This window comes from Cydia pomonella, chromosome 5 (genome assembly GCF_033807575.1).
Source record: "Cydia pomonella isolate Wapato2018A chromosome 5, ilCydPomo1, whole genome shotgun sequence".
In the NCBI taxonomy this organism is placed as follows: Eukaryota; Metazoa; Arthropoda; class Insecta; order Lepidoptera; family Tortricidae; genus Cydia; species Cydia pomonella.
In genome coordinates, this window is record NC_084707.1 from 16,697,740 (window position 1) to 16,712,655 (window position 14,916).

A 14,916-nucleotide genomic window follows, 5' to 3' on the forward strand; every position below is an offset into this window, starting at 1 on the left:
AGGTCACAAGTTACATTATTTGTACATTAATATACAATATAGCAGAACACTAAGGTCTGATATTGACATTACATCGATACCTATAGTATTTTTGAAACAATGCCTTCAGACAATACCAATGAATACGTACCTACATATTTAATTTGCTGCAGCATGTCATGGTAATTTTACAGGCGACCGTAGTACCCACAGCAACGTTTTTTTTTTCTTTCTAGTTCCTTTACCGCAGTCTACGGTGGCCAATTAACATTATAAAAACGCGGTATAACTCAAGAATGTTCATTCATTTTGAATTCAAGATAAACGGCAAAACAAATATTGACCGTTTCTCGTCCGCGCGGAAACGAAGTGGCACAGGTATTCCCATTTATTACGCGAATAAAGTTCTCCTGCAAACCCCTGTAACGCGACCTCGAAATCCGCAATAAACTATTGGTAAAAGGAAAGCGCATTGATATTGGATGATCTGAGCTTTTAACTTGTTAAGCTTCTGTAATGAGCACAGAACGTCTGACAATTAGTGCTGCGCGATCTCAGACGACCCTCCCGAGACTGCGAGAGAGACTAAACGTGACAGGAACTACTCTCGCGGGCACTCCAGTCTTGTGTACTTCCCATTTTCACTGTGCCTACTACTTTTAAAAAGCAGTTTTTCTTTTGCATAAATTGTAAATTGTGCCTGACCGAAGCTTCGTTTCTTCGTAATCTCGCACTTTTTGTGGACAACCATTATTTTATCAATAATTTATATACTTAAACATTTTATTTATATCAATGACTAGTTAAGATATAAGTATTTTTTGATACTACGTCGATGGCAAACAATTATTAATGTTTCAGTGAAAACAACTATCTTAAACATTTTAAGTTATATCATTATATGTCAAGTGCTAACAAAATCAAAATCTGTCATATTTGTTTAAGTACATTATCTGCAATTTCTATTAACCTCACTTTTCATCCGTTTTTGTTTTCCGTATATACGTAAATAGTTATTTGTTTTACAAGGGAGCAAAGTTGTTGTTTAACCGCTCGTGCCAATATTGATACCCGAGCAAGCGGGTTCTAGAAGTGGAATCTTGAGCGTTGCGAGGGTTTCAAGGGTTAAACAAACTTTGTCTCCGTGTAAAACGCAACATTTTTCACCACACCAACGCGAGGAAAATACTAACTATGAAATACCAACAAAAAAAACAAACCAAATTAAATCCAAATGAACTTAATTAAAAATTGATCATCCAATATCATCATTTAAAAGTCAATTCTACCAGCTTACATAAGGAAACGACACACAATTTGCATCTGATTACTTTGCCCCACATGTGAATAAAATGCAACTTTCTCATTCGTTTTTGAACAATCAAGAGGGGCTTTACCAGTTGGTGTGGTGAAAAAAAAAATTAAACCCCTACCTAAACCCACCTTTATTAGGTTGAAGCCCTCTCCAAAACTAAAATCTTACATCTACCACTATCACTCATCTACCACTGAATTGTGATTTGTACAATTTAGTCATAAACAAAAAAGATCCTAACATTTTATTAGAATCGGAACATTTTTTTGTAAGTATTTATATTAATTAACAGTACCCCTAGTGTAACTTTGATCGACATCATAACGTGACGAACGCGTTTGCGTTAAGTCTCATTTTGTATAGGATTTTGAGGTTTCAAAACGTCCCGCTTGGCGCGCTCTTTCGAAATCCAATACAAAATGAGACTAAACGCAAACGCGTACGTCACGTTTGGAAATCGAATTTAGTTACACTAGGGGTACTGAACAAAAGATTGTCAAACGCGCGAAAAATAGAATATTTTGTTGTTTTTAAAAAGTTGATTTCTTTACTCTAATTAATCACTAATATGTTATTATCACTAGTTTTAGGTAAATAAGATTTCATCTTGCATTAATTCAGAAGAAAAAAACATAGGTATTTTTTTACAGTAGGTACATAATGGTGCTACTTTACCGCCCTAGTACGGTAACTATTAACACTATAAAACTACACTATAAAGTTTTGTTATTGTACTTGTTTTTAATTATAATTACAAATAAACGTATAATTATATAATTAATTTATATATGTATTTATAATGTTTATTTGTTTAAGTCCGCCTATTTTAATTTTTACTTGTATTTGTGCAAAAAGTAAAAAATTATTTAAAAAATAGATAAGTATTTTGTTTCCTGCAAATATATCTCAAATTATCTTCGAGGAGGGAAATGACAAAAATGCTTTAGATTGAAAATCTCCGTCCACATTGTCGTTCAAATTAAACGCGAAGAACAAAAACCGTTTGATCCGGAACAGCGTCTATTGTCAACTGGCTTTGTATTTCCATTGAATGCGCGAGCTCGAATGAGCCAAGTCCTCTAGCGAACCAATGAAACACAACCTCGCTATATCTAATAGCTGTTCGTAATGGATGGTCGCACTTATACTGGCTTTTTCTGAACTCGTTCGTTCTCGGTAAGCAACTGAAACGTCACCCCTGTGCATTTTAATCAGTGTCCCAGGACGACATTCATTTTAAAGACAGGCTTAAGACTACCAGTAAATTAAATATGGGTAGCTTTCATACATCTGTAGCCGGGATCTTTAATAGGAGAAAATCCAAAGTAACTGTTACATGGGGTCCAATAACATTTGCTTTCTTTGCATTTTCCGAGACTAATGTAATGCCGGTGGCCTTTATATCTAAAAGGCCACAAATATTATTTGAAAGTACCATTAACCACCATAAGCAACCTCACTAAACTCACCCCTCGGTAGCGGCACTGGCCCCAGGTCTCATAGATCATCAAGAGAGTTTGAGCTGTTGCTATCACGCTAGCTCGATGCGGATTGAAGACTTACTGAATGATGGCAAAATAATACTTTTGTGGGAAATTAAATTAAATTAATTACGATTTTTATAAACGTTATTACAGATAAACAAAATTCTCGGGATATGATGTAAATATCACTATTTATAACTTATTAAACATAAAAAGTTTCAATTGCATAATAACTGTTATACTTTTGATTGTATTGATTAACCAACTGAATAAAAACCCCGATTTCGTCGCTGATTCACTGATGATCATCGAAATTCTAGAGTTCTTCCTGAAATCATCTGAAATTTGGTATGAAAGTTAGAATTAGTAAATAAACAACAAAAAAAACTGAAACTTGGACCTTAAACCTTCCAACCCCTTAAACTAGGGGATGAAAGTTTGTATGAGACTTCCGCAAAATTGATACTAGAGGTTTGAAAGTTGATATAGGGACTCCTTGTTATAAATAATAAAATAGGTACATAGTTCAGAAGTTTTAGTAAATCAACCCCCACCCTTTAAATTAGGGGATGGAAAATTGTCATCAGCAACTTACAAAAAGAAGTGAAATCCCACCAACAACATTTTCATGTAAAATGTTGCCAAGACGAAAACATATTAAGGCTCGCACTGTCAAAAAGTACAAGTCCTAACTTCTCAAACTCTCCACGTTAGTCAAAATCAGAGACATGTCAGTCGCTTCGCTTGACAGACAGATGAAGTGTGCGAAAGGGAAGCCATGACGTATATGAACAAGCTATAAGTGCGAAAGAGGCAGACTACATATGAGAAAACGTAACCAATTTTGAGTTCGAAGGCGGCCGAGGCGGCCAAAATCATATTGCCGTATTTTTTAACGTGAAAAATATACGAGAATCAAAAAGAAAAATATATATTAAGTAATTTAGTGACGATGGTGTCATATTGTGTGCCGGGTTGTAGTGTTTCAGGGCCAAAAAACCCAGGAAAATACTCATTTCACAGGTAATTATGATAATCGTAGCGAAATTTTCGTAACGATATTTTATCAAATTAACAGCATAAAAAGTGTAAAAAAAAACAATTTATACAGTTCATTATAAGTTTTTCTTCAATTGTGTGTTAATATTTCATCATAATAGTCAATAATTTAGAATATTTTGTGTAAAAACCTAAACTGTTACTTTACGCTAGGGCTTGACAAAATGTTCATATGACTATATCGATAACTTGTCGGTATATTCGTAGGTATGGAATTAGTTGTTCACAATACATCATTAAGATATTACCTTTATAACCGACTTAAAATAATAACGATTGTTATAATACCTTTTTTGGAGGTGCACATGTTTAGCGATAAATTTAAACTTCACTTTCCAAGCATTTTAACCACTTTTCCACGGCTTTGCCGCCAACACAAGGAAACACAAGACAGCGTATACTTGTACACAGCGTATACACACCCAACCCAACTTGTCAGCAGGAAAAGGCGCGAAATTCAAATTTTCTTTGGTAAGTCAACTCTTTGCGAACACATTTTCAAACAACTTCAACTTTATCAAACACATTTGAAAAAGTAGTCGATAAAGCAGTTAAACATCGATAGATCATTAATATGTTGTAACATGACATCACTATTTTTGTGCGCACATAGACAATTTACGCACACACTTGCATTTCATTTTTGGTCACACTTTCGAAGTTTGACAGTCGTTCTATACTATCCTATTTCTATGGTCAAAATATGTGGTTTGGCCGTTTCGCTACCGTGAAAATTTTATTCAATATTCATTCCTTTTTTGTTATGCACAATAGTAACGAAACGGCCAAGCCTCATATTTGGACTAAGGTGTAGAATTTGGTAAGAAGATAAAAGACATATGATCGAGGGCTTGTAGTTAGAAGCTTAGGTTTACCTGAGATCTACAATTTTTTTGACAGTGCGAGCCTTATGGTTTCGCCTAGGCAACATTTTACATGAAAATGTTTTTGGTGGCAAACGTATTTAAGACAGTAAAATGGACTGGCATCGTGTGGGTAGCTGGATTAACTAACATTGCGATACAATACTTTAAGTCTAACTACGTAACTACTTATACCCGATGATGTCTAAGAGTGACAAGGCCGCCTATGTTGATAATACAACTGGTTCTTCAGCCAGAGAATGAACGATGATGATATTTTTGTTACCGTTGAATATTTCAGCAGTTCACTGGAGGATAATGCAAGGAGCTCGTCGTAAGAAGGCGTCTAAATCGAGCCTCGAAGTTCCATTGTAATTGGACAGGAACAATGTTCGCTGTCTCGGGAATAAACACTATTTCTAACTTAAGCTGCTCCTTCTAAGATACTTATTTCCCGTAAACTTAGCCCCAGTGAGCTACCCACACAATAAATAGATTCACATTTTTATGTTTAATACGTCGTGAGATTTTTGATTTCCAAACCTACTGCAGGTATTTTCCGTGCCTGTGACAGAAAATATTACTTTAAGCAAGTATTTAATGGATGTTTTCTTGAAATTATCGGTATGCGACAAAACACCCTTTGTACAATAGAAACTCTTGGTTGTCAGATCTCGCGTTGGGTTTTCTTGAAAAAGGATGGAAAGCCATTTCGCGCACGATTGCGTCCAATGCTCATATCAAAACGATTTTTTCTCGATATCAAATGCTAAATGTAGGTTATGCTATCATAACCCTAAAAAGGATCGGCTGTGAAGGATGTAAACCCAGACTAATGTTGACGTCATTATCTTTGTACTTACCTAATTCTAATTACCGACATAATAGCAAAAACAATAATATTTATGAAATAAATTTATAGGATTTGAAGTACTTACTTAGGTATTGAGTTAAAAAGTTAGAACCCTTTTATTATTAGGTATATATTTACCTACATATTAAAACGAATTAAGTACTTACCTATGTTTGCTTTGCCTCTCTTCTGAATCGCCGTAATAGCTGCCATAATTTTACACTGTGATTAAGGAAATTACATGAAATGAACATTTCCCGAAAACTCATAAAATCGCGTGTCATAATATTTAAATTGTAGGTTGAAATTGAATCGCCGTAACGTCGCCCGCTCCCCGCAAAAATAATCTATTCCGAGCGCAAAATTGCCGAGAATCAAATTTTGCGAAAAATGTTGTTACCTACATCATTCTCCTTATACGTGTATTATGTAAATAGATATCTAGACGTATGCTATGGAAATCAAGGATTCGGGTATACCCATCACGCCGCAGTATGCGTGTACGGTGTATGTAAATATATGGGATGGATATCATCGCTTATTAGATCCGCGGGTAACTTTACGTGCCTCATTATAAGATGTAAACATTTTCTTCAGGATTGTATGTAGTGATATCAGTTAATACTCGTAGCTTAATTAAAACACTTATTGAAAAAATAATTTTCGTCGCCGATTAAAGACGCGATAACAATACGTTCGTTTACCGCATTCAATAGTCACCAACCCCGCAACAGAGGGCCTACCGCGAACACCGAAGTTAGCAAATTGTGGGCATCTATTACTTCAATAAGGCGTAATTAGAGCAAAAGAGAAAGATGCCCCCAATTTGAGAACTTCGGTATTTCGCGGTAATAAACCGTAGCTGGACGTTAAAGTATCAAAAGTACGTCTCACACCACACCACACTGCACAGAGCGTGGTCAAAATACTCGTACTAGTGTCATCTGGCAATCGGTCAAATATTCGCACATCTATATTATATATTTGGCCAGATATTATTTTAGTGTCCACCAGCTATTATATACCCAATAAGCTGATAACAGTGATAACGGTTAAAATGTCAAGAATTAAGTTGCAAAAATGGATAACTAAATATGCTTAAAATGTATTTAAATTAATTTATTCGGGCCTTGTTATGTTATGCACAATCTGCATGCTGATTGGGCAGCGTGAATCACACTTAATTTCCCCAATTATTGATGACGTACCGTTTCAAACGATCTCACGCTGCTAGGAACCGCACATGCTAACAGGACCCTAGCTAACACTGCTGACAGTATCCTATAAGGATTTACCTCCACCGCTAACCAGAAAAGCTGCACTCAAGTTGCCGATATTATATAGTTAAAACTAGAGATGCAGCGGATATTCGGTTACTATCCGGTATCCGGGCCTTATTTCAACATCTGTCCGGATACCGGATAGTGACGTACTATCCAGTCGATACCGGATAGTAAATTTACTTGACTTTGGAGTCGTTTATTATTTTGAAAATTTTTTAACATACCTATTATATGATGTACCTCTTTAATCTCCTGGTTCCTACGGAGTCTCCAGGTTCCATCCTCTCCACGTGTGGGTCCTAGGATTTTTCGGTAGACGGTTTTGGACAGAGAAGCATGGCGGTCTTTGGTGTCGGAGGCCAAGATCCACTTCGGGTCGCTGCGCCTCAGCAGTAAGTATTAAGTATTATTTGTACCTATAATGTATTTTTACTGTAGACATACTAATTAAGTTTGATTAATCATTTAAAGCCCTGCCTCTTCAGTCTCTCACTGTAAACACTGCTAGGTACATAGTGAGAAGAGATATTTTATCAAAATTAAGAATGTATTGATACATATTTGCAAATGGTTTTTCATACACGAGATCCCAGTTTTATTTTATTCTCCCCACGTGAAATTATTAGTTTGCAAAGTAAACAGATGGCGTAACTAACTATGTAGCACCTTCTTTATCTACCTCAAATTAAGCGGCGATCGTTTAGTTGCCCTTTTTTCAGAACTTTCTACTAGTAGTAATACAGTAGGTAAAAATCCACATGTAACCACTATCACACAAATCACACAATACGTTTATTGTTTAAAATTGCAAAGTATGCGGGTGCACGTGTACCTATACCTACTAACTGTTAACGAAGTTACTTCGTAATGACATGACAAAACTCGTTTCAAACCTAGAAATTAGTCGCGCATCTGCAAAACTCACAAATTAAGTAAAGTTCCGTGGGCCGAATATTCGGCGGCCGGATACCGTTAGTTGATGGTCTAGCCGAATATCCGGTTACCGGTATCCGGCCAAACAACTATCCGTTGCATCTCTAGTTAAAATTTTCATTTCAACCGTATTTTACCCCCAAGAAACTATTAATTCAAAACTTCAAGCTGTAAATTAGAAAATATTTATTATTTGTAAAGTTATACATCATTTGAAGAATATACATATGTTTCACGATCCAAGGTTCTACCATGAACGGTTTAGGCTGTGCGTTGCCTGTACTACACGTATTTAGATAGATGAATGAGAGAATGGTTGAGTTTTAGACACAGACCCTTGTAGAGAATGCCTTTTGGCATGAAATCCGCCATTTGTACAATATTTACGTGGCGCCGCCTATCAGAAGCTTGTGAATTCACACAATTGATAGTTGCGTTTCGTTCGCTACGGACCGCAAACGATTGGCATGTTGGCTAGGCACCCTGGTCTGGGTGACGACATGGTCGGAAAGCATTGTGTGGTGTTTTGAAACAGTCTAGGCCATTTGTTGCCTTTGGTTGTACGAGCGTTGCGAATAGAGTTCTAGCTTACCATCAGAATCTGTAATAACTACGTGTAATCGGAACGCGCACTTCAGGTAATTATGCAGTTAAACACAACTTTACAAACACTCAACGCAAGCAATGTGACATCTGACGTATAATCCCAAATGTTAACAACAACAAAATGTGCACGTCCGCTTTCATTCCACGCAGCGACTTGGGAGTCGCGCTGAACAATCCATACTCTACTCATCTGTAGGCGTATTATGGATGGCTTTATCCATGCGATAAAATAAGAGTCACTTTATAATACCACTCAATTGAAAGAGCCTGAGGGTCTACCGCGAACACTGAAGTTCGCAAATTGCGGGTATTTTTCTCTTTTACTCCAATTAAGGCGTAATTATAGTGACAGAGAAGGATGCCCGCAATTCGCGAACTTCGGTGTTCGCGAACGTCAATAACACATTTTAAAATCTGAATGCCGCTCGTAGGATCTAAATTGACTTCTGTAACCGTTCATAAGGTGCCATTTCGGTTCATCGCTACCGTAGGAATGAAGCTTCATATTACACAATATAGCTGATTTACCGCACATTCGCTCCAGGTGAGACAAAGCTGAAATGTACTCGTGAAACAATATCCCGAGCTAGTTTGGCACGAATACTCGCTTATTTACATAACTGTGATAAGGATAGTCATAAAACCCGAAGCAAATAGGTGAAATACGTATAGGTACCTATAGCCAAATAGGAAGGGTAGCTTTCGTATATTCGCTACAACTACAATATTATTTGGGTATAGATATAGATCGTGTCATTCACGAAGACGCGTGCCTTGACTCGTAATGTCATGTTATTAAAAGTTAAATTTGATAAATCTGCGCGGCATCGTGGATGACACAAACTATATATATATATATATATATATATATATATAAATACACGAGGTTTTCCCGAGGGTCTACAGTATGAGGTTCTTCAAAAAAGGAGTGTACAGATTTTTAAAGGGTCGGCAACGCGCATGTAACACCTCTGTGACTGCTTACCATCAGGCGGGCCGTATGCTTGCTTGCCACCGTCATGGTATAAAAAAAATGTTGTACATTGTAAGTTATTAGGGTTCTCTAAATTTTTTTATCACAGTTACGTTAGACGTTAGCTGGAAAAGATTATTTTAACTATAGGGATCGCCTTTGTACAGTAATCAAAGTTATTAGCTCAGCAGCTCAGCATCTCTACTATGCAGGTCTGCTATGCTAATGGTTTTGCTGACTGTACACAAAGCCGAATCAATTCTATTTATAAAGTGGGTATGTACTATTGCAGCTCGCTGTACGCTTAAGAATGTGTTGTAATAAATAGTGTGTAGTGTGGGTACTAACCAATTCTTCGAGCTCTATCTTGAAAATATAAAACCTTTAGAGCCACTTGTACCATCCCACTGACCCGGGATTAACCGGTTAAACCTAGAGTTACCATGGTTACCTTTGCAATATGACACTGCGTTAACTTAATTTAACCGGTAATCCCGGGTTAGTGGAATGGTGCAAGTGACGCTTAGTGAGAATGCTAGATGATTAAAAAAGAAAACCTAACGGGATGCACTTGCACTCTTGTCCATTAATTTTTAAACTACCCTATCCACGATGTGGTCGCTGCTGTATTTGTATATCTATTATTTTATACATATAACAAAATAGTGGGGATTCTTATAGAGGCATATTAGGTATCGTCTTCTGATTAGGAAAAAGTAGTTTTTTTTTTTTTTGACGTGAATTATTTTTTTTCTATGAGGCACGTCGTCGTCGAAGTCGGCCTCCATACAAAGGGCAAAATTTTTCGCGTCAAAATTTTTTTCTTATACTTTATCCTAATGAGAACACGATACCGTATATGCCATTAAACGGACGACTACTAAAATACTAAAAACAATATGTAACAGTAGGTAAATTTACTTTCTCCTTCTCCTTCGCCATAATACAGTATTTTTAAGATGTTATGATGACAAACGCGAATATTCTAGCCCATAAAGAAAATAAAAAGCAAAGTTTGTATCGCATAATGTTGTTGCCTTTGCCCATGCTTGCGACTATATTCGGGGCATTCACGCACAGATTACTTTCCATAGACTCTGCATCACCTTGCAGTTACCATAGTCTCTTGTTATAAATTACTATTCCATGATATGTGCTATTTAGTTGCATCCTTATTTTATACTACAGATATTACTTTACCCGAACATATGTCACATTTTAAACTTTAACGCGTATTTCCCTACTTACTGTTATTCTAATTGTATTGACAATCCTTATTGGAGCTATAATTTTATTTCATTAGTATTGTTATTATTTTCATTTTTATTTTATTTTGACGATCATGATAGAAATTCTTATATTTTTGACATCAATGCAAATTTATTATGAAATAAATCATCTAATCTAGTCTTTCATGAAATAAATCATCTAATCTAATCGAATTAGGACTAAGTCTGGATTAATAACTTGCCATTACTATTTCGTAGTACTGTGTCCTCTGCTGTAATCGGTTATCGTACACCCATCGCGCTCTCATCTCATACTTAATAACAGATTAGTCCTATTTTTGTGAAAACGTATTCCTACTGATGGAATCCTGGAATCGAGAGAACTCTTCAAATGATAAGTTAAGAACAGACTTATAGCGTATTTTTATTATTTTAAGAAGAATTTGCATTAAACAGTGCTATTTACTGAAATGGAACTGCTCATGAAGACCAGAATGGAACTACATTAATACTTTACGCCTTGGGGCTAATTGTAATTATTATTAGATGCACTATGATTGCAAATACATTTAATGACATTTCAAATTGTTATGTGAAGTCGATTTAAGTACTTATACTTAAGAATATTTGTTAATTTTCCATATTCTTTACAATAGGCGGGTGGACGCCGTATTGCGAGCCGTACGTTTGAATGCCGGTAGCGGTCTACGAAACGGTCTACGCGAAGCATTTTATTTGCTCCGTCGAGCGGGTGAGTAGTCTGTGATTCAGGATATTACGAGCGGGGCGGAAGCAGGCGATGGCGGGGCTCGTGTTTGAGATCTATTTTACGACAGAACCGTAAATCAGAAATCTTCAGCCTGAAGTGAAAGTGGCCCCGTAGCTTGCGTACTGCAACAGTTTTATAGCTTTACGTTTTGCCTTGAATTAAAAATGCGGATTATGACTTCTTACTTGCAACGTTTTCATTGGTCGATTACTTCCAGTTTATAAGTAGCTAAATCTAGTTTCAGTTAAATGGTAAATACATTCCATTCACAACGTAGCAGAAGTTAATTTCGCAAAGGCAATGTACGTCATTTGCCATGATGTACACTTAGACAGTCACGCAGAACCGTTGAATAAGTATAGGTATTTACTTGAGTGCCCCCACAGGCGGACCTCTGTCTGTATGCCCGTCTCGATTATTTTAGCGTTGTTTTTTTCGCATTACCTACCCGTTATTTTTTTCGCATTATCTATATGACGGTACGGAACCCTCCATTCTGCGTGATCCAACGCGCAATAGCCCGAAATTCGTTTATGCTATGTGACAAGTAACAATATCCTTAACTATAATAATATGGAGAACAACAAGTACCAAAATTGTGTTCTAAGTTCATTAATCATTCAGTTAATTCTTTACCATCGTTGGTCCATCCTGAAGTCTTTAATCGCCGTTTGCTGTTAACCAACCGCTGTAGACGAATACCTTAACTAACGAAAAACAGAAGTATCTAGTACCTCGTAAAATAAGGTTTACCGTTTAGCATTTGGTTCGTTAGTGCCAGACGGCGAGAGCTGGATCTGGCCGAGCATTCCTATTGATATAACCTCAGGTTGCGTCGAGTTCATTGCCGAACCAGAGTAACGTGACCTGGAGATCCATGACAAATATAGGTACGTAATCTTGTAGATTCGGATCTTCATGAGTCTACTTAGTCCCCAAAAAAAAACAAAAGAAAAACCAAAAAGTTGGACTTAACACGCCCAATTCTAGCCAACGGGATGCGAAGCGGGGACACTGATACTTAAAGATTAAAATATGCAGCTAGTTCCCGAGACGAAACTTCTCCATACGATACTTGGCTCCAAACGACGACTTAATGGAAGCTGCACCCACAACACAGGGGAGATTAAAGCTCACAGACTTAGTTGACTAGGCCATCTTGAGAGAATGGGCGAAGATCGGAATGTGAAAAGAGCGTACCTGGAACGCCTGGCGTCCTATCAGACGTCGCAGGTATCATTGGAGCGACATGGTGGAGGCGGATCTGGGCGAACTCTGAGTCAACAACTGGCGTTGGCGAGAAGTAGCGCAAGACCGAGAAAAATGGTGCTGTCTTAGTGTCGCAGGCTTAGACTCACCTTGGGTCACTGAGCCAACGAAGTACGTAAGTAAGCTATAATACTCTCCTAAGGCCCAGCCCTACAAATTGAAAATCCAAAATTTGCCCCTGAAATTTGAACTTATAGTGCAGGTAATAAATACAGTTGATTTTATTTTATTGGAAAATTGAACGTAACAAAACAAATGAAACTCTGTTCCAATTGTTTTTTACACTACGTCGGCGGCAAACAAGTATACGGCCCGCCTTATGGTAAGCAGTCTCCGTAGCCTATGTACTCCTGAAACTCCAATAATAATTGAATGTGATTTAAATTTCATCGAACTGAATAAGTCCTAGAGGTCCTTGGGTCTTACTAGAATACTCGTGCCTCGTACACGCACAGATTTACCTAGCTGTCAATCTGCCTGAAAGTCGCTTGGCGGTGAAAAACCGTCAAAGAATGACGAGAAAATAGGCACAAATTTGGCTACCAAATAATATATATCTGCCTGGTTAAGGGGCCTAGCCGAGATGAAAATCGCACATCGACAAACGCCAAACGAAAAGAAAAATATATCGGGATGACAGATGCTACGAAAAGTCACGTGGTTATATCCATGCATTATGTTCTCGTAAGTTTCAATTTATGTTTTCTATCAACAATATAAAAGCGGAGAACTAGCCCCGACAACAAAACTAAGCAGATAATTAGATAGTTTGCTAACTGCTATAGAGGTACTGTTCCTAATTCCTGGATCGAAGCATCTGGTGCACTTATCCTGTTCGTTCGAATCGTCTACTCAGTAAGCAATTGGAATGACCTGAACAAGAGAACAGTTCAATTCTATCTAGAAGTACAACCTACCGCAACTAATTCGAAGATTTATCTACAAATTGGCATCGAATGGAGTATGAATATTCTTTTTAACAAACCACCTACTTATTTTACCTGGCGCGAATATCAATATGTCTATGGGTGATCCAGTCTTCGCTATGACAGAAATGGATGGCCAGATATATATGAATATGATATATTAATATAAGTTACTGCACACTTTATCGAATTTGATATAATTATGCAGTAATAATATTTTCATACATAAGAAATCTGTTCTAATTCTAAGAAAACAGTTTATATCTTTATGCTGGTAGTTCTAGCTATTTGCGGTTTTTCAACGCTTCTGTATGATGAATTTATTATAAGTACGTGTGTATATAAAAAGTTAAAAAATCTTACACAAGGGGAGGATCCGAAATTCGTTTATGCTATGTGACAAGTAACAATATCCTTAACTATAATAATATGGAGAACAACAAGTACCAAAATTGTGTTCTAAGTTCATTAATCATTCAGTTAATTCTTTACCATCGTTGGTCCATCCTGAAGTCTTTAATCGCCGTTTGCTGTTAACCAACCGCTGTAGACGAATAACTTAACTAACGAAAAACAGAAGTATCTAGTACCTCGTAAAATAAGGTTTACCGTTTAGCATTTGGTTCGTTAGTGCCAGACGGCGAGAGCTGGATCTGGCCGAGCATTCCTATTGATATAACCTCAGGGTGCGTTGAGTTCAATGCCGAACCAGAGTAACGTGACCTGGAGATCCATGACAAATATAGGTACATCTTGTAGATTCGGATCTTGATGAGTCTACTTAGTCTCCAAAAAAAAAAAACCAAAAAGTTGGACTTAACACGCCCAATTCTAGCCAACGGGATGCGAAGCGGTGAGACTAACTTAAAGATTAAAATATGCAGCTAGTTCCCGAGACGAAACTTCTCCATACGATACTTGGCCCCAAACGACGACTTAATGGAAGCTGGACAGTCCTATGGAAACGCGAAATTGACCAAGTGGCTGCATCCACAACACAGGGGAGATTAAAGCTCACAGACTTAGTTGGCTAGGCCATCTTGAGAGAATGGGCGAAGATCGGAATGTGAAAAGAGCGTACCTGGACCGCCTGGCGTCCTATCAGACGCCGCAGGTATCACTGGAGCGACATGGTGGAGGCGGATCTGGGCGAACTCTGAGTCAACAACTGGCGTTGGCGAGAAGTAGCGCAAGACCGAGAAAAATGGTGCTGTCTTAGTGTCGCAGGCTTAGACTCACCTTGGGTCACTGAGCCAACGAAGTACGTAAGTAAGCTATAATACTCTCCTAAGGCCCAGCCCTACAAATTGAAAATCCAAAATTTGCCCCTGAAATTTGAACTTATAGTGCAGGTAATAAATACAGTTGATTTTAT